The sequence below is a fragment of the Emydura macquarii genome, unplaced genomic scaffold (assembly GCF_026122565.2).
Source record: "Emydura macquarii macquarii isolate MOO-44397 ecotype Brisbane River unplaced genomic scaffold, CSIRO-AGI_Emac_v2 contig_1790, whole genome shotgun sequence".
Lineage (NCBI taxonomy): Eukaryota > Metazoa > Chordata > Testudines > Chelidae > Emydura > Emydura macquarii.
In genome coordinates, this window is record NW_027131927.1 from 11,198,294 (window position 1) to 11,224,242 (window position 25,949).

Consider the following 25,949-nt stretch of genomic DNA (forward strand, 5'->3'; position numbering starts at 1 on the left):
CTGGGATGTTGGAGATCCCTGGTTCAAGTGTCCCCTAGCCCAAGGGGAAGTAAGGATTTGAACTGGGACCTGCCATGTCCTGTGTGAGTTTCCCTGGCCATGGGATATCCTGAGGTGGGGCTCCCTCATCCCTCCTGTTGAAGCTGTTCCACTTTGGACAAAGTGTTTTAAAGTGGAGCAAGGGGATTGGATCCTTTGTCTCCCACCACTGAGGTGAGTGTGGTAGAAATATTCCTGGAGTCGGAGACGGCGAAAGTAGGATTCCAGGTCACTGCAGAATTGTATCGTGTGTGGGGTTGTTAGGGCAGAAAGATAGTCCCCGAGATAAGACAGATTCTTCTGCTGGGTTGAGTGCATAACTGGACAGATTTACGATATTGTTGGTAGCAGAGTTGTGGTCTCTTGTGGCATGTAGGAGTTTAGATAGTTTAAAGTCCTTTTACCACACCAATGAACAACACACTAACCTTCAGATCCCTCCCTACCAACGCTACAAGAAAAATAATTCTGCATGGACTCCTCCTGATGGCCGAAACAACAGACTAGACTTTTACATAGAGTGTTTCCGCCGATGTGCACAAGCTGCGATTGTCGACAAACAACACCGCTTATCCCATAACCTCAGCCATGCTGAACGGAACGCCATCCACAGCCTCAATAACAACTCTGACATCGTAATCGAAGAGGCAGACAAAGGAGGTGCTGTTGTCATCATGAACAGATTGGATTATGAACAGGCGGCTGCCAAACAACTCTCAAACACCACATTCTACAAGCCACTACTGTCCAATCCCACTGAGGAATACCAAAAGAAACTAAAACATCTACTTAATAAACTCCCTAAAGAAACCCAGGAACAAATCTACACAGACACACCCCCTGAGCCCTGACCAGGGTTATTCTATCTACTACCCAAGATCCACAAACCTGGGAATCCTGGACGCCCTATCATCTCAGGCATTGGCACTCTCACTGCAGGACTGTCAAGCTATGTGGACTCTCTCCTCAGGCCCTATGGCACCAGCATTCCTAGCTATCTTCGTGATACCACTGACTTCCTGAGAAAACTACAGTCCATCAGCGATCTCCCAGAAAATACCATCCTAGCCACTATGGATGTAGAAGCTCTCTACACCAACATTCCACACAAAGATGGACTTCAAGCCATCAAGAACATTTTTCCCGATGATCATATGTCACACCTGACAGCTGAACTTTGTGACTTCGTCCTGACCCACAACTACTTCAGATTTGGAGCCAATCTATACCTCCAAGTCAGTGGCACAACTATGGGAACCCACATGGCCCCACAGGATGCCAACATTTTTATGGCTGACCTAGAACAACGCTTCCTCAAAACTCGTCCCCTAACACCTCTTCTTTACCTACGCTACACTGATGACATTTTCATCATCTGTACCCACGGGAAAGAGTCCCTCGAAAGAATTTCACCGGGATTTTAATAATTTCCATCCTACTATCAACCTCAGCCTGGACCAGTCCACACAAGAAATCCACTTCCTGGACACTACAATAAAAATAAAGGATGGTCACATTAATACCACCCTATACCGAAAATCAACTGATCGCAATACGTGTCTTCATGCCGCCAGCTTTCACCCTGGACACATTACACGATCCATTGTCTACAGCCAAGCCTTAAGATACAAATGGATTTGCTCCGATCCCTCAGACAGAGACAAACACCTACAGGATCTCTATGAAACATTCTTAAAACTTCAATACCCGCCTGGAGAAGTGAAGAAACAAATTGACAGAGCCAGACAGATACCCAGATGTCACCTACTACAGGACAGACCCAACAAAGAAAACAACAGAACCCCACTGGTCATCACCTACAGTCCCCAGCTAAAATCTCTCCAACACATCATTAAAGATCTACAACCTATCCTAGCAGATGATCCATCTCTCGCTCAGGCAGTGGGTGGCAGACCCATCCTGGCTTACAGACAGCCCCCCAACCTGAAGCAAATACTCACTAGCAACCATACACCCTACACGAAGTCCAACCCAGAACCTATCCCTGCAACAAACCCTGTTGCCAGGTCTGCCCACACATCGACTCTAATGACAGCATCACTGGTCCTAACCACATCAATCACACCATAAGGGGCTCATTCACCTGCACATCCTCTAATGTTATATATGCCATCATGTGCCAGCAATGCCCCTCTGCCATGTACATTGGCCAAACTGAACTATCACTTCGCAAAAGGATAAATGGACACAAATCAGACATAAAAAATAACAACATCCATAAACCAGTCGGAGAACACTTCAGTCTCTCAGGGCACTCTGTTGCTGACCTGAAGGTTGCTGTACTTCTCCAAAAAAACTCCAAAAACAGACTTCAAAGAGAAACTGCTGAGTTAGAAATTATCTGCAAACTTGACACATTTTACTGGGTTTAAACAGAGATTTGGAATGGCTCTCTCATTACAAGAGGTAAATTGCTTTGATCACCCATTCTCACCTCCTACTCAATGGTTGTCATTAGGCCTCAAGTACCCGGCTTTTATCCACCTCCCCCATTGTTCTCTATGCGCTTGTATATGTATACGATGCCTCCTATATGTTACCTATTTGCTGTATCATTTCTGTCTCCTGCATCTGAGGAAGTGAGCTGAGGCTCACGAAAGCTTATTCCTGCTGAAATTACATTTGTTAGTCTGTAAAGTGCCACAGAACTCTCTAGATATTTTCTAGGAGCCTAAAAGTTAGGTGATGTGACAATCAGTCTCATGACGCCCAAGTTTCTTGGCTCATGTAAATAGAGACTGAGTAAAATGATGCTAGTGCATAAGGGTTTGCAGTCTCTGACTTTATAGTCTTAAAACATGTCAGTTTATTATGCATGTTGATCACAAGTCAAGAAATAAAAGTAGACGTAATTATTTCAAGGGTTACATTATTTGTGTTGCTGTGCAACACCAGACAAAGTGCCAAACACACCTATTGAATGTAAACACTGAGGCCTTTAAGGATCTTCTGGAACATTGCTTTTCATTTGAGAATGTGTATATCTGCTGTGTTCATATTAGATGTATAATTCCACAATGATTGTATTCTTAAAAAGAACTTCTGGAAGACGACATGTAGCAGTGTGAAATAATTATTAGATAACCGAGAAGCCTTTGTGTCATTGACTGAAGTTGTATCAGTCAGCCTGAGGCTGGAGCTCCCCTGTCCTTGCTGTGCATGAGGAAATAAAGCAGTGTTTTCTTATGTTTGGGATTATTGAATTTTGAAGACGATGCAGATGCTGTTGTTGGCCCTGATTATGCTCCCAGTGAAGTAACTGGGAGTTTTGCAATTGTCTTTAGCAGGAGCAGAACTGGACCCACTGTGTCAGATCCTCAACTCTTGCTGAGGAGCATTCGATGGTCTTTGTGTTTCCCCCAGTCCTGATACTGCTCTGCCCTGGCAGTCCCTCTTGTGACGGTTGCTTGTACTGTTCTGCCAATGACCACAAGAAGCCAGGAATCTCCTGAGTGCAAGGGAGACCTGTCCAGGGACATAGGAATTGGTAGATTAGATCAGACCCATTGTCCAGTGTCCTGTCACTGATAGTGGCCAGATGTTTCAAAGGAAAGTGCAAGCAGCCTGGCAGGAGGCTGGATATCCTGTCCCAGGTAAGTTTTTTCTTAACCCCCATCAGTTGGTTTATTGATGCCTAAAGCACATGGATTTATACCCTTTCCACAACTCTTGTTTTTTAATGTTCATGGGCCGTGCCTCTATTGCACTGGTTGGGAGGTGGGGCTTCCAGGAATACCTCTGCAAGAATACCTCCTGTGTAGTCAGGGCCCATTGTTTCTGTTCTCAGCATTTATGTTAGAGTGGCACTTCCCTGAGAAGCATTTATAAACCATTGCAGTGAAGCTGTCAAGGGTTCTCATTTGTCAGGCATGTCCAAACACAAAGAAAGCTGCTAGTGCAGTTCCCTTCAGTGTTGCTCCACTCTCCTCATGCCACTTTTTGGTATTATAAATCTTAGATTTGGAGAATGGATGTGAGGGAAAAGAAATGGGAGAGCTTCATTTCAGAGACCAGGGAGACTGTAAAGAGATTCCTCTGGTTGGAAATCTGCAGTGGATTGAATCCTAATCCCTGCTTTGGCCTGGAAACTCGCATCAAGATGCTTTATAAAATTGGATTTTAATATATCCTCTCCCTCCCCATTCCCTGACATACGCAGTGGAGATTACACTGATGTGGCAGATAAAACCAGTGTGTGTCAACAGTTAAATTGATATAATTTGGCTTGGAGAAATACCCTAGGACTTCTGAGTTGGCTTGAATGGGGATGGAAGACATTCAGCCCCACACAGAATCAAGCCCATAACCTGTTGAATGGATTTCAGCCTGGCTCTGCAGATCTTATTCAAGTGAGTAATCCCATGGAAGCCAGTGACACTCCTTGCATGTGTCAGGTTTAGTAGTAGTTAGTATCAGAAATTCTTTAAAAAAGAAAAAGGAGCAAATGCATTTACAACGACATATTTTAGACTTACTCAGAGAGGTGCCTAACTGGAAAGATCCTGGCTCTGGTAAAGTGTACTGAAATGTTTTGCATACAGAATTAAAATGGCTGTCTTCTGAATTTTATTTCTAAAGTGCCCAATAATTACATTAGTTTGTGGGGGGGGGAAAGGGTAAAGAGATTGTAACAGTTTATGTAGCACAGTTTATATTATTCTATACATATAAAACCCCCAAGAATGCTGTTTTCCTCGGCTTTCAATTTCCCACCCTTTATAAGACATCAACATGTTTGAGTGCCTGAGTCTTTCTTTCTAGCCTTAAGACAGTGCCATTGCTAGGTTTGCAAAAGGGTGATGTTAGGCTCTCTTGAGGCTTGTAGGCTGTAATCAGATATGTTTATATTAAATTTTAGTGTTCCATCACTACTTGTCATCTCAAGAGTGAAAAAATAAACTTAATGGGTCTAAATCAAAGAGATTTATGTTGCAATCCCAAAGCAGAGAGAGGGTTTGTTGGTCTCTGGCTTAGCTTCACGATTCTAATTTTATAGTCTTCTCATGTTAAACATTTTTTTAGTGTAACTAGGAGTTGTATTAAATATTAAACAAATGGCATGATGATTCATAAAGAGGGTCCATATAAGAGTTATAAATTCAGTCTCCAACTGGTTTCAGTATAATCTCTGATCATACGTCCAGCATCCGAGAACAATTCCTTCTTTAGATAACTAGCTAGTGACCAGAACCTCCCCTCTACATCCAGAATTTCTGGCAAAAATCTAGTTAGCGGCTTCTTATCTGAATGGTGAAACAAGTTGATCTGAGTTATCATAAACCCTGGAAAAATCGATCCAGTTTGTGAGAATCATCTGAGCTATATTGTAGAGACCATACTAATTGTTACAAGCTGCTTCGGTCTCATGTAAGGGATAGAAAACTTAGCATATTCCCATCTGCATCGTTTGCTTTGTGTGATTCCCCACTGCTCAGAAATAGTGGAAGCTTCGGCTGCTCCAGGCCAGCAGAACCTGGGGATGTACAACAATGTCTCTGTGGAGGCCCCTATGTCTCTCGGCTTCTCCCAGAAGACCAGACTTCTAAAAGCAGTTAGATGCTCAGCCTAGGTTTTCTGCTAGGTCTGTTTCAGTGCCCAGGCTACTTCCTTCAGGTAGAGGTTACAAGAGGATTTCCCTTCCCCAATGTGGTATTTCATAGAATCTTAGAAGATGAGGATTGGAAGGGACCCAGGAGGTCATCTAGTCCAACCCCCTGCTCAAAGTTTCACTTATCTTGGGAAGAACTGAATTGGAGACAGCTGGAACAGGCTCGCCAAATCATATTCTTATTTCCTGCTTGCTCCTCACAATCAAGTGTAGGGTGAGAAATCAGTCTGTCAATACAAGTGGATTGGAGTGACAGGAATAATTTTTCCAAGAAAGACATTCCCTGCTGTATAGTGCTTAGAGCTGGCAAACTGGGATGATGACCATCCCATCTTCCTCTCTGACTTCTGCTGGGTTACCACTGAATTTACTGATGGGCTGCAGTGGGATTTGCAGTCTACACCTAGCAACTGAGCCCTCAGGGTATGTCTACACTGCAAACTAGTTCTAGTGGGGTTTGAGCTAGTGTGCTAAAAATAGCAGTGTGGACGTTTGCAGCTTAGGCTGCAGCTTGTGCTAGCCACCCAACCCTTTAGGCTTGAGACTTTGCTCCAGCCCATGCCGCAGCATCCACACTGCTATTTTTAGCTCGCTAACTCGAGCCCTGCCAGTGTGAGTTTGTCTACCCAGCCAGGAAGCTTGCTGCCAGCTGCAGTGTCACCCTGCTCTCGCTGCCTTGAAATGTGCGATGCACAGCGTACCAAGCCAATCGCTGCCTAGAGTGTCACTTCAGAGATTTCCAAGGATTATAAGCACTGAAAAGCTTGTCAAAATCCACCAGAATATGAAACGGAGCAGCCTCATTTCAGACTGCGGGTTAATGATGATTGGTTTCTATTGTCTAGTCGTGCATTCCCACTAAATACGGAGAGCTGTGCCATAAGTCCATCCTCAAGCTGATTGCTTGTTTGAATCTGAAAAACCTCCCATAGTGCGTTGCCGCAATAGTGATGCCATCTTTTATTATCATCTGTTTGTATGTTGCTTTGCCTTGGCTTACTGTGTGAAAGCTAGTGGCCTGCTGGCTATGCAAATTAGTCTGAGAGCTTTATTTGTTTGTGAGCTTTATGCAGATTAACTTATTTGACAGTAAAACATTATCTTGGCTAAACATGGAAATTCTGCTTCTGGCCTGTGAAAAGTCACTTTATTTAAATCAGAAATTTGCATAATATGTTCTTGAATGAATTACCGGAGAAGCCAGTCTGGAGTCTACATTTTGGCTCAGTTTCGTCTCAAGCTTGAGCTGTGACAGATTTTGGTCACTTCTGTCTTGTGTAGGTTAGAGCTTGGATCATCCGCACAAAACATCATCAGGGACAAACTGTGCCCTTACCAGCGTGGAGCCCACCTGATCCAGGGAGAGTTTGGGGAAGCAGTGACTTGCAGGCAATGATGCAGCACGTGCTTAGATTTAAGTATTTCAGCAGTCCTACTGAAGTCAGTGGGCCTACTCCCACATTTAGATGACATGCTTAAAGTTCAGCATGTGCATATGTATTTCACTGAATTGGGGCCATATTGCCAGACTTCCCAGTACACTGTGTGAGCGTGTTATCTGCGCCACTTCTTATGTGAGTGCTTTGCGCACTCTCTTTGCAGCTGGCCAGTATAGAAGATGTGGGGGTGACATGGCTCTGCATTCTCCCTGCCCTTCCTTTTGGATCACTTATTTCCTAAGGGACTCCAGCTCAAAAATGAACAGGGGCTACAGTTGTGCCTGGCACTGGCCACTGATGGAAGACAGGATACTGGGCTAGATTGATCGTTGATCTGACCCAGTATGGCCGTGCTTATGTCCCTGTACAGGCAGGGGACCGTAGGAGAAAGTTCCTTGCTTGTGTCCCTGTATAAGGGCAAGACATAATCTGACTGAAAATAAGAGAGCAGAGGGGCAGGAATCAATGCAGCCTCAGTGAAATAACTCTTCGCTTGCAATAGGGGTGTTCTTTAAATCTCATGTGGAGAAAGTTTAAAATAAGAAGTAGGTGCACAGACATGATTAATGAGGGGGGAGGGAGAAAATCCAAGGTCTAATTTTAAAAATTATTTAATCTTCTTAAATGGTGTTAAAAACATGCAATTAGTGCAGTATGCAAATGACTACGCAAGCAGAAGTTTAGCATCTAATTGTAAATTATATAGACAGCTGCAGGATATCAGTAGACATATGGCAGAAATGTAAATAGTTTGCTCACACTTTAGTGACATCCTAGGAAGCTGTGTGTAAACTTTCCTAAGTGAAGAGAGAAAAGATGATTTACTAGGAGAGAGAATTTCCAAGAGAAATAATCCCTAATATAATAATCCGAATATCATGCAATAGAAAAAATGCTCCTTTTTGCAGTATTTTAAAACCATACTCCATTTTCATGTAGTCAGTGTCTACCAAGAAAAGAATCAGATGTGTTTAGAAGGTATTGATTATCCTATTGATGAAACAATTGTAAATCACAGCTAACTACTTTTCCACGGGATCTGTATGCTTGCTTCAGTATAAATTTATGGCAGATGCTTCACTTGTTAAAGTTTAGCAGAAATTATGAATAGGGGTCTAAAGTAAGAGTAACTCCACAGTGAGTGTCAAATTCCTATACCATTGCCCAAATCCTATATTTCATACTCTGGCAAAACTCCCAACAAAGTGAATGGGAGATATGACTCTGGACCAGCTGAAGGAGTAGGTGTTATATATATCAAAATGTAAGGCTCTGAGGCCAGATATTTGCCTAGTTTTATAACAAGCTACATAAAAAGCACTAGCAAAGTCAGTACATATTAAATTGTCATGTAGACAATGAGTTGTTTTTCTGCTCTATATACTATATGCTGAAAAGTAAGTACAATATTTATATTTACAATATTTATATTCCAATTGATTTATATTATGATTAAATGATACAAATGAGAAAGTAAGCTATTTTTAGTAATAGTGTGCTGTAACATTTTTTATTTGTATGTCTGATTTTGTAAGCAAGTAGTTTTGTAAGTGAGGTGAAACTTGGGAGTATGCTAGACAAATAAGACGTCTGAAAGGGGTTCTGTAGTGTAGAAAGGTTGAGAGCCACTGATCTAGTGCAATAAACAGTTTACCACTCCACAGCTATGGAACCAAGGGTTTCTATCTTACAGATTTTGAGCAGTTGTCATGCAAGAGTAAATGATAAATGGTATACTTCTTAATTTGAGTCCTGTGTAGATTTCTGTTTTCTCCTTTTGTAGTCAGTATCAACATTTTCAAGGTTAAGATAATTCATTATTTTTGCTTCACTGGTGAAGTTGGGCGATTTGATTCTTGTAAATGGTCAGTTTTCTTATCAAGGTTTTTTTTTTTTTTTATTTTATTTTTTTTATTAAAGTATGTAAAGACTTTTTCCGGAGTAGAAACACTAAAGAGAGGAAAATCAAAGAAATCCAGACATCAAGTAATGTTTTAAAAGTGCATTTTACTGGGGAGATTTCCTTAACGATCTTTCAAAGATGACATGATGGAAAATTTGGTCATTAATCACTGATGTTATCTCTCTGTTGGTCTCAAGAACATTTTTTAAAATGAAGATTAACATCTGGTTCAGGCTACAAAGTATTTCTAGAATTGTAAAACTTTAAATAACCATGAATTACTTTTAACCACGAATTACTTCACAAAGTGTGTGTGGAATTAATATTAAAAACAAAAGAGAGAGAGAAAGAAGAAAAGAAAGAAAAAACATTGCTTGCATTGTTCTTTAATAGGTGAGCTTATCTCCTGTAATTGCCAAATTGTTATTGGTATTTCCTTAGGCCAATAACTGGAAAACATGACACACAAATCATTCCTTGGAACCAACAGTCATAGAAATATACTATAAGGTTTTATATTACAACTGAGATTGAAAGCAACAAAACTGATCTTTAACAGAAAAATTACTTGAATATGATCTGAGTGCGTTGCAGTGAATTGGCTGGTTTGAAATGCTATGAGTCAAGCTGTTCTGTGGTGTTACCAGTAGGTCACTGTAATTCTACATTTATTTCTAAAGACCTAATTTCTAATAGAAATTATGCCTGGTGCTTCTCCTTAAGAAATCGGAAGCTTTTGAATATTTAATCAACTGCTTTCTACTCATGAAGTGTAATAGGAGTGGATCTCAATGTGGACCTATTAAGTCTAGTTCCCTTAAAACCAGCGTCATGTTATCTGCCAGAGGGATGTCTCTCTTTTCCCCTGTCTCCCCCCCCCCCCCCAAAAAAAAAAAAAAAAAATCTCAGGCTGGTGTTTCTATTTCCAGCCTCCATTTTCATCACTTAGCTTGGACAGGGACTATCCTGAGAAAAAGCTCTCAATTCCCTGTGGTCGGGGTCAGATTTCTGGTTTTATCCATTTACAGAACCATGATTTAACTTATCCTTTCTGTACCTAAACTTCCTGAATCTCTATCTGACCCAAATGCATGACAATTTTCCAGAGAGGGAAAACACAGAAGGCCTGCTGAACGAGAGATTGATGTAGCAAACAGCAGCTTGCAGTTATGAACTGGACTTTTAAGGAATATCTTTTTCTCCAAAATATAAAGGGCCAATCTCAGAAAGACACGATAGGTGAAAAAAGGTCCTAGAAGAGGGCAAACCTGGACTGCAGAGAGTTAGTGATGAAGAACGGTGCTTGGGTGTTTGCACTTGTTGTTCCTATATGTCACAGGACCTTTCCAGTTCAATGTGGAACAAGTTTAGGGTCCCTGTAGTCCCCAGCATGAGTGGAGAAGGAGGAGACGTGGTTCCCCTCTCCCAGGAGCAGAGAGAGGCTCCCAGAGAAGGGGCGCAAATGTTCTGTGTTAGAAATAACCAAACAGGTTATCCCGGGGGTGGATCGGGGAGACAGAACCCTTTATTACCTGCTTGTTCCACCTTGACTCCGCGAGTGAGCGGCGAGGGGGTTTCTTTACAATCCTTTTATCCATAACAGTATGTATCTGTATACATTTCCATCAACTCCCCATAGACCCTTATTTGGTTACATTGACACCTATAAAATGACTATTAATAACTACATAACAAATACAATTATACCCGCCGCTGTTTGTTGTTTACAGGATTATTGCACAGAGTGCAGGCACATTACCTTGAAACTTACTAATATTCTTTAAAATATACTGTATGCAAGGGAGGGAAAGAAGATAATGCTGTATTCCCACCAAAGACCTTGAAATAGAAGGGAGAATAGTTATTTGTTAGTCTCATTCCTTGCGCAAATGGCTAGGAAGGGAGGGAAAGAAGAGAGATAACAGACCCTAGCTAAAATTCACACCAAGTAACAGAAACAAGGTTTTGCCTGTGCATGACTCAATTCCCTGTAGCTTAGGCCTGATTACTTGTCCAGCTTTTAACTCTTTACTCTCCTGCATTCTGGATAAGGAAGGATCAAGCGGGATGGTTACATTATTCGTTGGGAGGTGGAAGGGGAGCAGACCCTGGACTGCTGGGCTCTGCACAGGCTGGGAGGCTGCTCCTTCCTTCCTCCTGTGAGAAATACACCAGCCCAGCCTGCTGCTCTCTTCTCTGGAAATCAGAGTTGGAGGGAGAGCAGGTGGGAACCAGAGCAATGGTGGATCCCTGCAGAGAGGTAAGGCCAGGCCTGCATTAAGTGTATGGGGGAGGGCAAAGAAGAGGAGGTGGAGGGAGCCTTAGATAAACTGCATTGGGGCTGAAGGACCAACCCCCCTTCCTTCTAATTGTGAGCCAAGGATCTCTTGATGCCAACTGGCGGAGGGCACAAGAGCACACAGGGGTACAGGGATCCCCAGGGTTCACCAAAAGAATGTCATGTAAGGTCTCTACTGAAAGCCTGTGTCACATTGATCATCATCATCAGTGTGAGATGGATGTATGGAGAATATGCGAGGATTTATGTCTGTCTGCTGGAAATTATATTCTCCCAGCCTTGTAGTTAAAGGCAGGTCACTCAGAAGTAGTGTGTCCTGAGATAAACGTCTTCACTTATCTCCCTGGTGCACCGTTGTGTGTCTGACAATAGAAGTCTCTTACCATGCTGAGTCAAATGCTAATGAAGAACTGGTGGTGACTTCAGAAGGAAATTAACAGGAAGAAGTAAACAGCAGGGGTGAGGGGGAATCCCTGTTTTCAGGTGAAGATCAAAGGCCTCTGGTCTGGAATATTGGAGGGTGCCCAGAGACCCCCAGGCAACCTTCAGTTTGCGAAGACAAGCTGCCAGTGAGCTTGATCTTATGAAAGGGGAATCTCAGCCATCCTGGTAGAAAACACTGAGAGAAACACTTGGGATAGCTAGTCTGTCGGAGACAGGGGAATGTCTCGTAAGTTAAGTTTAGGCTCTAGAAAACATGTTATGATTTTATTTTATGCGTAACTATGTGTTTCCAATAGCCTTACTTACTATCATTTGAGTTTCTGTTCTTTTATGATAAACTCATTTTTGTCTCTGCTATAAATATTATCAGTGCTGTGTGTGAAGTGAAGTGAGGATCCTGAGTTGAATCTAGTAAGCTGGTGTGCGCCATTCCTTTGGGAGCAGAGAATCACAGCTCAGTGAGTTCAGCGGACCAGGAGCTGAGCACTCCAGGTGGAGGCTCGGAGGACACTGAAGTGGGTGAGTGCCTATCATTAACCTGTACAGAAAGAGGAGCCTGTGGGGGCCTGACAGGCAGCACTTGTGTTGCCAGAGGTTGGTGGAGTCAGGGAGCTGATCCCTGGCAACTCCAGACCAGGGTGTCTCACATGGAGGGTAGGTGGTAGCGAGGTTCCTCACTGCAAGGATTCCCAGGGTTAAGTATCACACTAGTGCCCTGTGAGAAATCCAGTGTCCTCTGAGCAAACCTGGCCATCTCCAACCATCCTGGTGCTCTCCCCCATCATTGATAACACACTACAAAACGTGGATTTTATTCACCCAGTGAGGAAGCTGCCTTAAAAACAGACTTTATCATTTAAAAAACTTAAAAAAAAAAAAATCCTTTATCTGCAAACCACGGGAAGATGCCAGACTAAATATCCATGTGCCACATCTTGACCATTTGTCACACGTTAGCACTGGTTGGTTTGAATGCTGAGGGTTATGAGGGGGGAGTTCTGATCATCTGGCTGATTCACCAGCCATCATGACTTTCCGGTAGTGTGTCTGTTCTCTTTCTCTTCTAGCTTCTTGTTTATAATTAACTTTTCGGCTTTTAGCTCTGGAAATTCACACTGTACTGGCCCAATGGATTTACGCCAGGGATGAAATTAACTCATGTTTAGAATTCTGGGAATATAATTTTTCCTTGACTAGATTTGTCTTTTCGCCTTCCCTTGACTAGATTTAAAGCCTGCCAACATGGAAAAACTTGCTGAACCAAGAACCCATTTCTCACCATGACCCCTTGAAATGCTGACCAACCGCTTGGCTGACTGATTTCCACACCCCATGAAAAAGTAGACTACATCACATACATTTTAAATTATTTACTATCAAAAATGCATCTGGCAATACTGGATAAGTTTATAAAGACTGTCAAAAGCATGGCAAGCTTAAGGGTAGTTACTAGAGCAGATCCTTCCGCTAACTGTGTGATCTGGATAAGAAATTGTTTTCTGTAGGATACTGAGTATTTTTCTGATTGCTTAGGAAGAATTTGAAAATGTCTGCCTCTCCTTAGATGCAAAGATTTTGGCTATGACATGGGGCCTGAAAAGGAAGGGGAATTAGAATCAGAGGATTGTAAGGGACTTTGTATAGATGTGTGAAGGAAATTTTTTTGTTTGAAACTGTTTATCATAAATAAAAGCATAAATAAAACACTGTGTTGCAGTTACCACTCCTGCAAGTATTTTCACATATATTTTTAGATGCTATAACTAAGCTACTGAAATGGGGGAGGGGGGGAAAGAAAAGAAGAAACCCAAACCCTGAACTTGTTACTCATTCATTATCCGTTATTGCCAGTGAAATACAAAGGATACATAAGATGCCAAAATATGTGCATGGCATTACTAGGTGCTGCAGAATCAAGATGCAGCTTGTATTGTTTCCTGAGAAAGTTGTGATAAGCTGCAGACACAGGTCAACTGAAAAGAAAAGGTAGTATTTTTTCATAGTGAATAGACCCCACAATTGTTGCTTTTGTTCTTCTAATATGACAATTCCTTTATTATTCCTTCCACCTAAAGTCTATCATGTCATTCGGAACAATGGTGTCTTTTTGTAGCATATGACAATAGCATTCTTTGCCATGGGACTAGGAGCATCTCACTGCTTTGTTCCCTCATTAGCCTGTCATGTCTTGTAATCAAAGGATAAAGCTGCTTTTAGTCAGACATATTTCTAAAGTACATGTCTACAATACGAACTGTGTGTTTTTAAAAAGAAGCTAGGACAGAAGTGAATCTCTTTTGGTAAACAGTATGTTGCAGTTCAAGGTAGAAAAGTCTGGCCATGTGAAATTCTAACTTCCTTTTATAGTCTGGACTTTTTGCTGGCTCATTCTAAACGCTCTGTACCATGGATTGTGCCAAGAAGCTCAATAAACATTGACACCCCCCCTTCAACTTTTACCTCTACAGACACAGATCATCATTTTACTTGCAACAGTGATCATTGTTCAATCCTATTGGTATCTCTGTTTGCTTTAGCAATACAGTGGAAGTGGCTTGTGATAGGAGGTCCCAGTCAGACCAATAAAATAAACTGTGTTATTTTGAAGTCACTTAAGGGACCTTAGCAGGAGTCAGACTTATGCCACACTCAAGATCTGATTCCTGAGATGCAGTGAAAGACTAGAATATCCTTTGTAGAAACAGTATTCAGCCATCACTTGTGAGTTTATTTGGGAGGGCAGTCTAAAAGGTGGTCTGGGAAAAAAGGAACTTGATGTTATCAGGTTAAGAAAATTATAGTGAATATCTTTATTCTTCTAGTGCATGATCCAGTTCTGATTGGATTGCATCCAGCCTTGGATCAGACCCCATAAGAACACTTGGAAATGTGTTCCTAAAATATTAAAACACGCTTGCCAGCTTCTCCCAATGAAAGTGCAGGTGATAGGCATATAGTGTCGTAAGCAGCCCAGCCATCACCCCTTTCTCTTTTCTTCCCACCCAAAATTTCTGATCTGTTTTGTTTTGTTCGATGTCTGTTCACGCAGCAGCCTCGTCGGCAGAGTGTCACAGCGCTCTCCAATAGTTCATTAAGCGATGTGACTCACATCTGTTGGGTTTGGGATTGTGGTGGGAAGGGTTAATACTATAAATAGTGGAGCCACTATGAAATCATAGATTAAAATAATAGCATATCTTGGGAAAAAAAATTTTTTTAATTAGTGGCTTCCTATATCTCTAGTCCCTCTCCATCTTCCTTCCCTTTTTGCTTGGTCACCACCACATGCTTATCTTCTCTCTTTGGAGAGGTGTCTTCTCTCCTTCCCAGTTCTCCTTCTTGGGCATGGCTTCTTGTCCCTCTTTTCTCCTCTGTTGGTCCTTCCCTACTCCTTTTTTCAGCTGGTGGTGGCTGCACTCCAAACCAGCTTGCCTTGGCACGCAGTGTGTGCTCAGTGGGGGGGATGAGGAGCTGTGTGGATTCAGGGCCGGGCTTATGCACTCATCAGCAGCAGTCTATATCAGACAGTGGGATAAGTAGTTGACTGGACGATGGAAGGAAAGGAGCTAGGAATGTCTCTAGGGTGTTGTGAAGTGGCAGTGGCATGAATGGTGACACCTGTTTAAAAAAAAAACCCAAAAAATTAAACCTCAGTTTATTTCCAGCTTCTACTTGTTGATTGTATTGATACCTATGTAGGAAAGTTGCATCTAAATTACACTATTTACTAATGCCTATTTTTCTTTTCCATTGTTTTGCGCTGATATATTTCACTATGTGGAATTCGTGTGTTGTCATTTCTCAGAGAAAGCTCAAAAGAGCTTATTCTTACTGTGCCTTTTAAAATGCTCTTGTCGTGTCTATATTCAGAAAAATTTGGCAGCAGGGTAGCCTGTCATCCAGTAGGCACTTTGCAATAAGTTTGCTTGTTGTGCCTGTGTATAACTTACATATGAAGCATGAATTATGTTCAGATTTTCAGGAAGCTAAAACAGATTAGAGCTACATCCAATTATGTAATGAATTCTTCAGTATAAAAGTTACAGCCCAGATGTTTCAAATGTTGATAGAAGATTTCTAAAAGATTTGTTTCTGAGCCCACTTATAAAAATAAATCTTTGTCCATTTTTGGCATAAGAGAATCATTCTGATCCTAACAATAAAATATTTAAAGATTCTCAAAACATTTTCATTCCCATTTACATAACTGCACATAGATCAAGCAGAAAAAATATTTACCCTATGAAAGCTCTTTTTCATTGTCATAAAGGAACTGTGATATATGTTTTTATTATTTTAAAAACGTTGTTCTGTCTGGATCTGATGACTTTTGTTTTGATGAGGTATTTCCTGACCCTAAGCTTGATTTTTGTAAATAGTCTGCTGAACTCTGGCTTACCTTATAAAATGTGGCTAGCCAGTGAACTTCTGTAACTGGAAGCAAACAGCCTTTGACTGTCCCTAATGTACAGATCGTTTCTGCTATGTTCGGGACATTGATTTCTTTTAATAGATTTTTTTTGTTTGCATTTCCCTCCCAGGTGTTTCTTGACCTGTTCTTTCTCTTTTGCTTCTGATATTAAAGAATCTCAGGACAGTGACTGCTGATTTGTACCATATATACATCAATATCTGGGTTTAACAAAGTTTAATTAAAGGCATACTTTCATTCTTCAGTCTGAATTTCCTGTCTTTCACTGGCCCAAGAAAATTTTAATGATTTTTGCACCATAAACTGATTGTTTTCCTTTTGGATAAGAAGCCTTTTAAAATAATTACTAGTTTGGTATTCTTCTCTAGCACCAGCTAATGGGCTTTTGAATCAATTACTCTATTTCCAATATGTTTCTGATGTTCCATAGACAGTAAAACAAAAGATTAGTCATTTTAAATCTTATGTTCATGGGCAAAATTTTTCAAAAACAGAAGTTTTCATAAGGTCTAGTCACCCACAAGCTCTTGTTGAGTTCAATATGAGCTCTTGGGCACTGAGCAGTTTTGGAAATCAGATTGCTTGTGTGAAATTTTCAGAAGTATCTAAGTGACTTAGGAGGCTCTGGCCCTATTGACATTTAGTGGAAATTAGGCCCAGATCCTCAAAGGGTTTAGATGCCTAGCTTCCATTGATTTCAATAGGAGCTAAGATCCTAAATACCTTTGAGGATCTGGACTCAAGTCTCCTTGGTTATCTAGTTGCTTTTGAAAATTTTGCCCTAGGAGCCTAACTTCAGACTTCTGATACTGAAGGTCTCAGCTATGGAGAATAAAACAAAAAAAGTAATAGGTGAATTTTCAAAAGCAACTAAAGGATTTAGGAACACAAGTCCCATTGAAAGTCATTTTTGAAAATCTCCCCCTAGTTGTTATAATTTCGTCTGGTCCTCTAAGGGAGAAATCTTGGCCGCATTGATGCCAAGGGGATCTTGCCATTGACTTCAATGGGCCAAGGTTTTCACTGAATAGGATTAAAGGGGCCGTTGTGCCCTGATACAGTTTAAGGTCACAGAGTGAATAAAAACTTTCTACAATGCCAGCCTCAAATGTCTGAGCCAAAACTACCTACCTGATATGAAGTTATCCTTCCTGACAAGTCCAAGAGAGTCCCATGGAAGAGAGACTGAAAAGATCCACGAAAAGTATAAATGGGAGCATGAGCTATGGAATGGTGAGTGTAGTCAGGGGAAAGTCACTTTTCTCTGCATTACCTTCTCTTTCTAGGCTAACTTACTACTGAAAATACAAAGCAAGTTGCTGCTCTGTCCAGCAGCAACTTGCTGTTGGCAGAAAGCCACACCTTGGAGTGGGATGAAAAAATACAGGGCCATTCACAAAACTTGAGTGTGTCTGAGCTGCATCTTTGACTGCAAAGGACTCAAAGATACTGCTGATTACAGGCATCCTGAGCTCTTAAGCTAAACGTTGCCATATGGGCAGCTTCAAGGAGGTCGTTATCTATGTTTTTTGGCTATCTTTGGGGGATGAGTGGGTGGTTCTGAGCGGGGTGCTTACTATAAACATTATTTATGTGACCATCAAGGGCCTAATTCTGCAAACACCTGTGCACATGCATCACTTCACTCATGTGATATATAAGTAAAGTGATACATATGTGTGTTTGTAGTATCAGGGATATATTTTGCACATCTCAGTTCTTTAATAGTTTTGTATCAATTGCTGCCCACATTTAGTAGTAGTATTTCTGAACATACAGTATATGAGACTTGGTTTGCTTCCACTGTGTAGATGTGGCCTGAAACTGACAGGATTTTCTAGCACTGTGAGAGTGATGGCTTCCTGTTTAAAAAATCAGTGCTTCACAACTTTAGGGAATCCCAGATTCAGGAAGTAATGAGCTGTAAGTGGCCAAAGAATGTTGTTCCTATATGCTACATAAAAATCCAGAGGGGAAGTAGCATGATAGAGCCTGTTTTAATCAACTTTAATTAGCAATTTTCTTTATTTTTCTTTTGTGGTGAGAGAAGTCTTGTTTTATCATATATGATCAAAGTTATCTTGAACAAGGCTGCTATTCCATAAGCCTGATCTTATTCATACTAAAGTTTATACCAAGTGATGTCCAACTCAGCATTCCATAATGCAGATGACAGCTGTTTGAGGTCCACATTAGCAGCCTTGCTTAAACTATACAACTGGGCAAAGGGATCCTTGAATAAATGCTTCTTTGACATCAAAAGCAAAACACAATTAAGCCAAGTTGTGTAGTTTCTATAAATTCGCTGCTTCCCCCCAGGCACCCTCCCTCCCCCTGCTAGGCAGAACTTGATGTGTTTTTAAGTGCAAATTGAAGATGAGACAATAATTAGCGTGTTGTTCTTTTGCTACCTTAAGGGAGGAAAGGTCAAGTGTAGTCTGCATGAGAACTATTTTGCCTTGCCTTTCTCCCTTATAGTATTTAATTAGCTTTTTCCATGCACTGCTGGGGGGTGGGGAGGGTGGGTAATGGATGGTACTTTGAATGAGGAAGTCACAGCTGGTTTGAATAACTTACCCGTCTGATTTTTTCTTCTTCTTCATAATATATTTTGTATTGTTTAGCTGGTTTACTCCATCCCCTTTCTCCTCTTTTCCTTCAAACATGTTTGTAACTTGCCTGTAAAGTTAAGGAGTCTGAAAATGTTACTGCTTCTTGACCAGAAATAGGCAGCTGTTACTAGTTTTGATAAGTAAGAGGGCTTATTCAATAATTTACAAGCAATGACTGCATAGGATAGTAAGAGCCCTATAAATTAGAGGAAATACCCAAAACAGAAGTCTTGCAACTTCCATACTGTTATCCAGGAATAATTGTATATATTTACATAAGCAGTTCTTTTAAATTGATTAATTATTCCTCAGTTTGTGCTGGTAATGTTTTTGTTTGTACATTTTGTTCAACTTTTATGCAAATGAAAAATGTTAGATAGCCAAAACTGTTAGTGATCTATTTTCAAACTATAAAATAGCTGTGTATATATAGGTGTGTAAATATGTATGCATATGTCAGTAACTGTGCTGCTGGAGTCCAGTTGAAGATTTTTCCTTTCAGACTTTCCAGATAGCTGGTCATGGCAAAGCCAGTCAGATCAGCTGTCGACCTCTGATTTATGGCACCTGGCATTTAAAACTCCTGTGATGCTGATTATTTTAAATGAAGCGAAGCTGGCTGAATCCCAAGCATTTGGTCCATTTATCCTCCCCCTCAAAACTAGTATATCAGTCTAGTTTTAATACCTGTACCTGGTTGCTTTCTTTGCCTGCCATCCCCTCATGTCCTGGGAACAATTTCTATTAAGAGAAACAAGAAACTACAGTGCTGGAGCCTTAATTTCCAGAATAGAGTGTGGTTTTATTTTTTACACGAGCTCTGTGATATTCAGTGGAGTTGACCCCTCAGGGCAAGGGATACTTTGTGGGAGAGCTGGAACGTTAAGACTTCAGCCCTGAACATTATGACCTTTCTTTTAGAGTAATACTATTTAATAATACAAGATGGCATTGGGACAGTGTAAGGTAAGCCACTAACAAATCAAAATGAGGTTGTGTGGGTTACATGGTATGATGTATCTTAAAGATGTATCTGTCTTGTTCATTACACATGTTTTTCTTAATACTTCACAGTTACATAACATTTGCTTTAAAGCAGCTGTGACATTTTTTTTAATAAGAAATGGTTATGTACAGCTGGTAGGATAAGTAACTTATTAGGTTATTTTTGTTCTGAAATACAATTTACACATCTGCATTTGTGGGTGTGTATATATACACACATTCATATATATACACATACGTATGCGTCTATGTGTGCTTGGATGTGTGTAATAATCAAATGGAGCATATTTAAATAACTTGCTGGTAACATGAGTGTTAAATTGTTACCTTAATTAGCTCATTGGACCCTTAACTGTTGTCTAAACTTGACAAATTATGGGCAAAACTGAGCCCTCTGCTGTGCAGGTTTGCTAGAGGGGGAATAGGGAACAGCACAGGGATAAGAGACTAAATCCTTCATCCATGAAACCAAGGACAAAATTCTCAGCAACTCTAGTGAGTGCAAGATGGTAGCCGTAATCATTCACTGATCTTTAACCAATAGACTTCCTAATACCCCAGCTCATATCCCTTTGCACCTAGTAACCTGTGGTCTGCGAGTTTGGCCAGCCAGAACTCGCTCTGCGTATGCCGTAGCAGTGACATGCACTAGAGGGGAGTAACAATGGCTCTTTTTTTTGGGCAGCATTAAGATGTATTCCCTAGTGCATCCCCTGGTACACTCACAAAGTAAACCACAATACTCTGAGTTGACCTGCTCTATGAGGATGGCTCAACCCACAGTGAACCTGTTTTCACTGCATTTACCTGCACCCTTGGGTGGATATGTATGGTGAGGGCAAGATTTGTGTTGGCAGTGTCTGTATGTAATGCTGTAAAGCTAAAGAGCAAGGGTCACTTTGACCATGCATAATTACTTTAAGAGTAATGTAAAAGTTAAAATATGCCAGCACTGCCATGTTGCTTATCCTAGGTTTTTCAAGCCATGCATCAAAGTACATATTTAAAAAGAAAACACCAGCACAACCTAATATATTTGCAGTGTTACCAATTTCCCATGGTGCAAGAACCGTAATCTCACAGAAATTTCCTCCCCTCTCCTGTGATTTTTATTTTAGAGGTGATCCAAAGTTTGAAATGCTTCTAAATCCTTTCTTTTGGTCATCTTAATTTTAGCTATTAATGAAGGGATATCTGAGAGGATTGCCCAACCTGAACATTTCAATTTTTAAAGTTCAATGTTTTTTGAGTTATACATGAGCTAAAACATCACTTTAAAATTTTCCTTCCCAAAGGAAAAAAATGTATTTTTTATTTGCATATAACTCAAAAACTCGAGGAGATTTTGCACACATTTTCCCAAACAGTTCATCTCTGGTCTAAGACTAAACATGGAAACTTCCAGTCCACAAAGGGAATTTTTCAAAAGGTTCTGAGCATGTGAAAACAGGCCATTAAAATGAAAGCTCCACTGGAACCTACGCAGAGCAAGTTCCGACTGTCTCTTGCTATAAGTACTATTCTTTCTTAACAAAAAAATAATTTGCAGTTTAGGTTCTATCTGTGATTGAATGTTGGGGATTTGGAGATTGAGGGGGACAGATTTTTCAAGAGATCAGCACCCTTCATCTCCCATTTTTTTAATGTAGCCTTCTTGATGTGGAGCCTTTTTGAAAATCTGGCCATTTATTTATGTGCCTAAATGGCAGCTGAGTTCTTCTGAAAGATCTGAGTCTGAACACAATTCTTCAGAGGATATTAGAGGCCATGCAAAATTGATTGGCACTTTCCAAGAAGTTCTTCGTTTAAAAATGCAGAAGTACTAAATGTCAAAAATTACAGCGTGCAAGCAAGGTATTCTACCACTAAAAACATTTTGTCTGTTTAAAATGAAGAGAGGAATACAGAATTAGTTCAGACCTAGGAAAAAGGGTTTAGAAATCAGGGTTATGATAAGGAAATACTGTCTTATTACAGTCAGTTACCATGGCTTTTCCAGTGATATGAACATATCATATTTCTATTTAACATGTCTGTATTCATGCTACTTAATTGTGTCATTACAGTAACAATTCAAAAGTCAATATTATATTCCAATGTTATATGATTTCGGATTGGGATTTCAGTTAATTGTTTCGCTGCAGCTGGGTTCCAGCTGAGATCGCATTAGACTTTAATTAGAGCTGAGCGAACAGTTCGTAATGAATAATTTAAGCTGGTGCTACACTGCAAATTTTGCTGTCATAGTTACGTTGGTCAGGGGTGTGGCGAGGTGTTATTTGTGACTAAAACTGCACAGGCAGAGGCCCCTGTTGTAGATGCAGCTACACTGACAAAAATGCAATTTTGCTGGCATTAACTACATCCATACTGGGAGTGCTTTGCCGATAGAGCTATACCAGCAAAGCCTTCTATGTGTACACCTGCCTGAGTCAACAAAGTTAGCCTATTTTCTGCTCTTGAATTTGTTATTCAACAACTTTGATTTAACCTTATGGTTGACTGATAATGGACAATTCTCTGGAAGTGTTCAGTATTCACTCTTAAGGCTGAATTGGTTCCTTGTGATTACTCAGATAAGCCACATAGTATTATTTCTTTTCTCTAATCAGGTGTATGGCAAGGCACATCTGGCATAAATATAAGATACTGTTTCCACAAATATTTGCATATGTAACTTTAAATTTCATTTTCCATTAGGGTTTCTGCTATTAAAACTCAGTCTCTTGGATGTACATCAAAAGCAAATGCAAAAGGGGCATGGAAATGGCTGTAGTGAATTTATTTAAAAATTCAAAGGAATTTTCATGGATAATAATTTTGCACCCTTTACCTGACTGTAGTTTTTTACCCTGATGGTCTTCTTGAGAAGAGCTTATTACAGTTTTATTAAAGTTTAAGAAACTTCAATAATAAATTTTCCCAAATGTCTTAGAGAAAATGCCACCTACTTGCTATTTAGGTTGACCTCTTAGACATGGGCTCATATAAAGTAATATCTCTCTTAAATAATGACTTCAAATCATTGCTAAAGTTTTGTCTAAAGGACTGGAGGGGATGTTAGTGTGTAAGAAACAATGACTAACTGGGTTACAGGAGAGAAAACATGGGCAAAACAAAACAGGAAGATTTTGCTAAAAATGTGTGCAATTGTCAGATGTTCTGCCTGTTGTTTCTGGGGTCTTTACCCCACAGTACATCCCTGGGAACTTGAAGGGTAAAAACCTCTTGATGGGCATAGGGAAACCAACGAAACCGTTCTGTCAGATAAGGTCCTGGATAAGCCACAAGTGACAAGCTGCTGTTGAAATCCCCAGTTTGCACTAAATTGATCAAAATGCTCTTAGGGGTAGAGGGATAGGTCATACCTTCTGGATCCCTTTGAAACAGAAGTCAGTGTGCCTCTTCCCTTTGAGTTCTGGTGACGGCTGTGCTTGTGTCCCAGGGACACTTCCATTGATCATCTTCTCTGGGCCCCAGACTCGGTTTCCTCAGGGATTGCTGATATGTCTGGTGACCTACACCACTCTCCGGAATGATATACTGGATTTATGTGGCTTTAGTTGAGTTGGTGGCCATCCCACAATTGGCTCTTTACACTCTTTCACCAGCTTTGTAAAGGGCTTGTCTGTGTGCTGGTTTTTCTGCCTCTGCTGTGTTACCTGTAATAGACAGTCAGTTTTCCCACTTATTTTCCCATTTTGGTCTACTGGCTAAAGAGCAGAAATTGGGAGATGGAGTCTAGGCTTGCCTTAGGGTCTGGAGAACGTTGAGTGTTTTCTCTCTCTCTCTCTCTCTCTCTCTCTCTCCTATTCCACTCCATTTGATAGTCCCGGGCCTCATCCCTGCTCTACAGTGCTGTTGTTACACCAACCATATTCTCTTGGGGAACAAAACTGCTTGAGCTATTCATCAGAGACTTTGAATAATCAGCCGGCACTTACATAGTGCTTTCAGCCTCCATGCACTTTAACCAGTTAATATTGTTCATGTTCACAATACCCCATTGCTGGGGATGAGCAAGTAGTATCCCCATTTGAGAGAGGAATAGATATCATAGCTCAATTGCTGAGGGAAGTTCTCGTTTCACTTATACTGCCAGAGAAATTTGGCAGCGTAGCTTGCGTCTCTCCTGTTGACTTCCTAGCTTCTACCTACTGCAGTGTCCCCACTATGCTGTGCCGATGGGTAATGCTCTCCCGTCAATGCAGTGTTATTCTTTTTGTGGTGGTGGATTAATGGTGTTGACTTCCTGATCGATTGAATGGGTCTCCACTGCCGCTTAATCGATCCAGCAACGCCGACAATACAGACGTACCCTTACACAGTTGTCTGCTGTTACCAGGTTGACACAAGAATATTCATACCTCCATCTTCAAGGTATCTGCACTCGTTTGTACTTAAAATGCCTCGTAAAACCAATTGGTCCTTGCCACAGTTAATACCAAGTGGCTTTAAAAAAATCAACTCTTCATTCACCTTGCGGTTAGTACAGTATGATTGGAAGCTCTATGGGACAGGGACTGCAATATAAATAATTATTATTAATGACCATTTCCTGGTTACAATTACAACTGATGCCGTTGGTTTAAAAATATTCCTATTGCTGATGAATACAAGAGGTGTTCTCTGGGTTATATGGACACATTTATTTCCTTTAGAAGCAAAGCTTGCATATTTACCATAGCAACTATGCATCACAGGAGACCTAAAGCAAACTGAGATTTAGGATATGTCTTGTCAAAGCAGCTTTGCATCAATCTGTGATGTGTACACTGTTCCCTTTATATTTTGTTTTATGTAAAAGAGATATTCTATTCATTTTAAAGCAAATTTTAATTTTAAGACATGTAATGTGAGTTTTCTATTTCCTATCTACAAAGTGAGATCAAAGCGTGATAAACTATATTATATAATGATGCATTGCCACTTCATTATTGTGGGTATATAAATGACTTCTGTCAGGGTATCCTGACTATAATGAGAGACCGGTGTGGAGACTGTCCTAATCTTCCTCATAAGCTTGTCATAGAGCCTCATTCATTTTTGTTTTACAGCTGTGCCTAGTATAGTGATTAGTTTAGTTCATTTTGAATGTTAGTTTCAAGTCAGTTTAAATTGTGCAAATTAATAGCACAGACTGCGGGCAGAGTTCCGATGTGGTACATCATTAAAAGTACAGCCGTAATTCACTTCTGATTTATTAAATAAACCCCACCCCAGCAGTTGAGGCTGTATTATATGCTGTTGATTGCCAGTTCCCTGCAGTATAAATGCCATGAGATGCATAAAGTTACAAATTGCTTCATAACTTTCGCAACTAATTGGTAATCATCCTGCAGTTAATGGAACAGGAAAAACACCTCTTGCTAAATGCATTGTCTTCATTTCCTCCTGCATAATTTCCAGTATGTAGAGATCATATTCTACATTGGCCAATAATAGCAACACTACAAGAAAGAGTGGAAGGTAAATTTCAACCATATTCTTTCTTGTGTTTCTCTCTCTTTGAGTTGAAACATAAATACGCTAGTCAGTTCTCTAATGTCCTTTTCTGGTGTTGCCTTGTGCATAGCTTTAGCGCTTTCCTTAGCCAGTTAGTTTCCAATAAACCTTCCCAGCTAAATCTAAGTGATGTTGCAGACAAGTTTGCCGGAGGCAGTCCTGCTAAAGAGTGGGCTCTGTACATTCAGTCAGATGGAGGATTATTTTCTAAACTATGGTCGCCTGTGACTTTTAATGGAATAACTCTCCCCTGAAAGTGCATTAACCCAAACATTCAGAGAACCTTTGTACAAGTAGTTGAGTTGGAAGATTACAGCTTGTGATATAATAATTTTAAGTCTTTTCCTGAGGCAAGTTCTTGCAATTTCGGGGGGGCAGGGGAGGAAGTTCCATAAATTGTATCATCATTTATGAATTAAATTAGTGGCCAGCAATTGATGACACAAGAATTAAGTATATGGCACTGAACGGAGTAGTACATTTTACCTCTATCTATTGATAGATTTCACAGGCAGTAATGGTCTTTAATAAACATCTGAAGGTAATTTCAAAGAGTGGGAGAGGTTAGCAGAGAGAGTAGAACAGTGTTTTATAGTTAAGATTGCCCATATATTAGATAGCTCTGACAGAGCGTGTAATTAA

General features: G+C 40.5%; 1 protein-coding gene across 8 annotated transcripts in view; it reads left to right on the forward strand.

Moving 5' to 3' along the window:
* The window catches only part of ADGRL3 (adhesion G protein-coupled receptor L3), a 769,462-nt gene that overhangs the window by 170,826 nt on the left and 572,687 nt on the right, over positions 1-25,949 (forward strand). For 2 of the 8 annotated variants that reach the window (XM_067556894.1, XM_067556895.1), the window contains one exon: positions 12,124-12,272. The exons of the other annotated variants lie outside the window; for them this stretch is intronic. The gene's annotated coding sequence lies outside the window, so the exon portion shown is untranslated. The remainder of the gene's footprint in view (positions 1-12,123; positions 12,273-25,949) is intronic. 8 annotated transcript variants of the gene reach the window in all.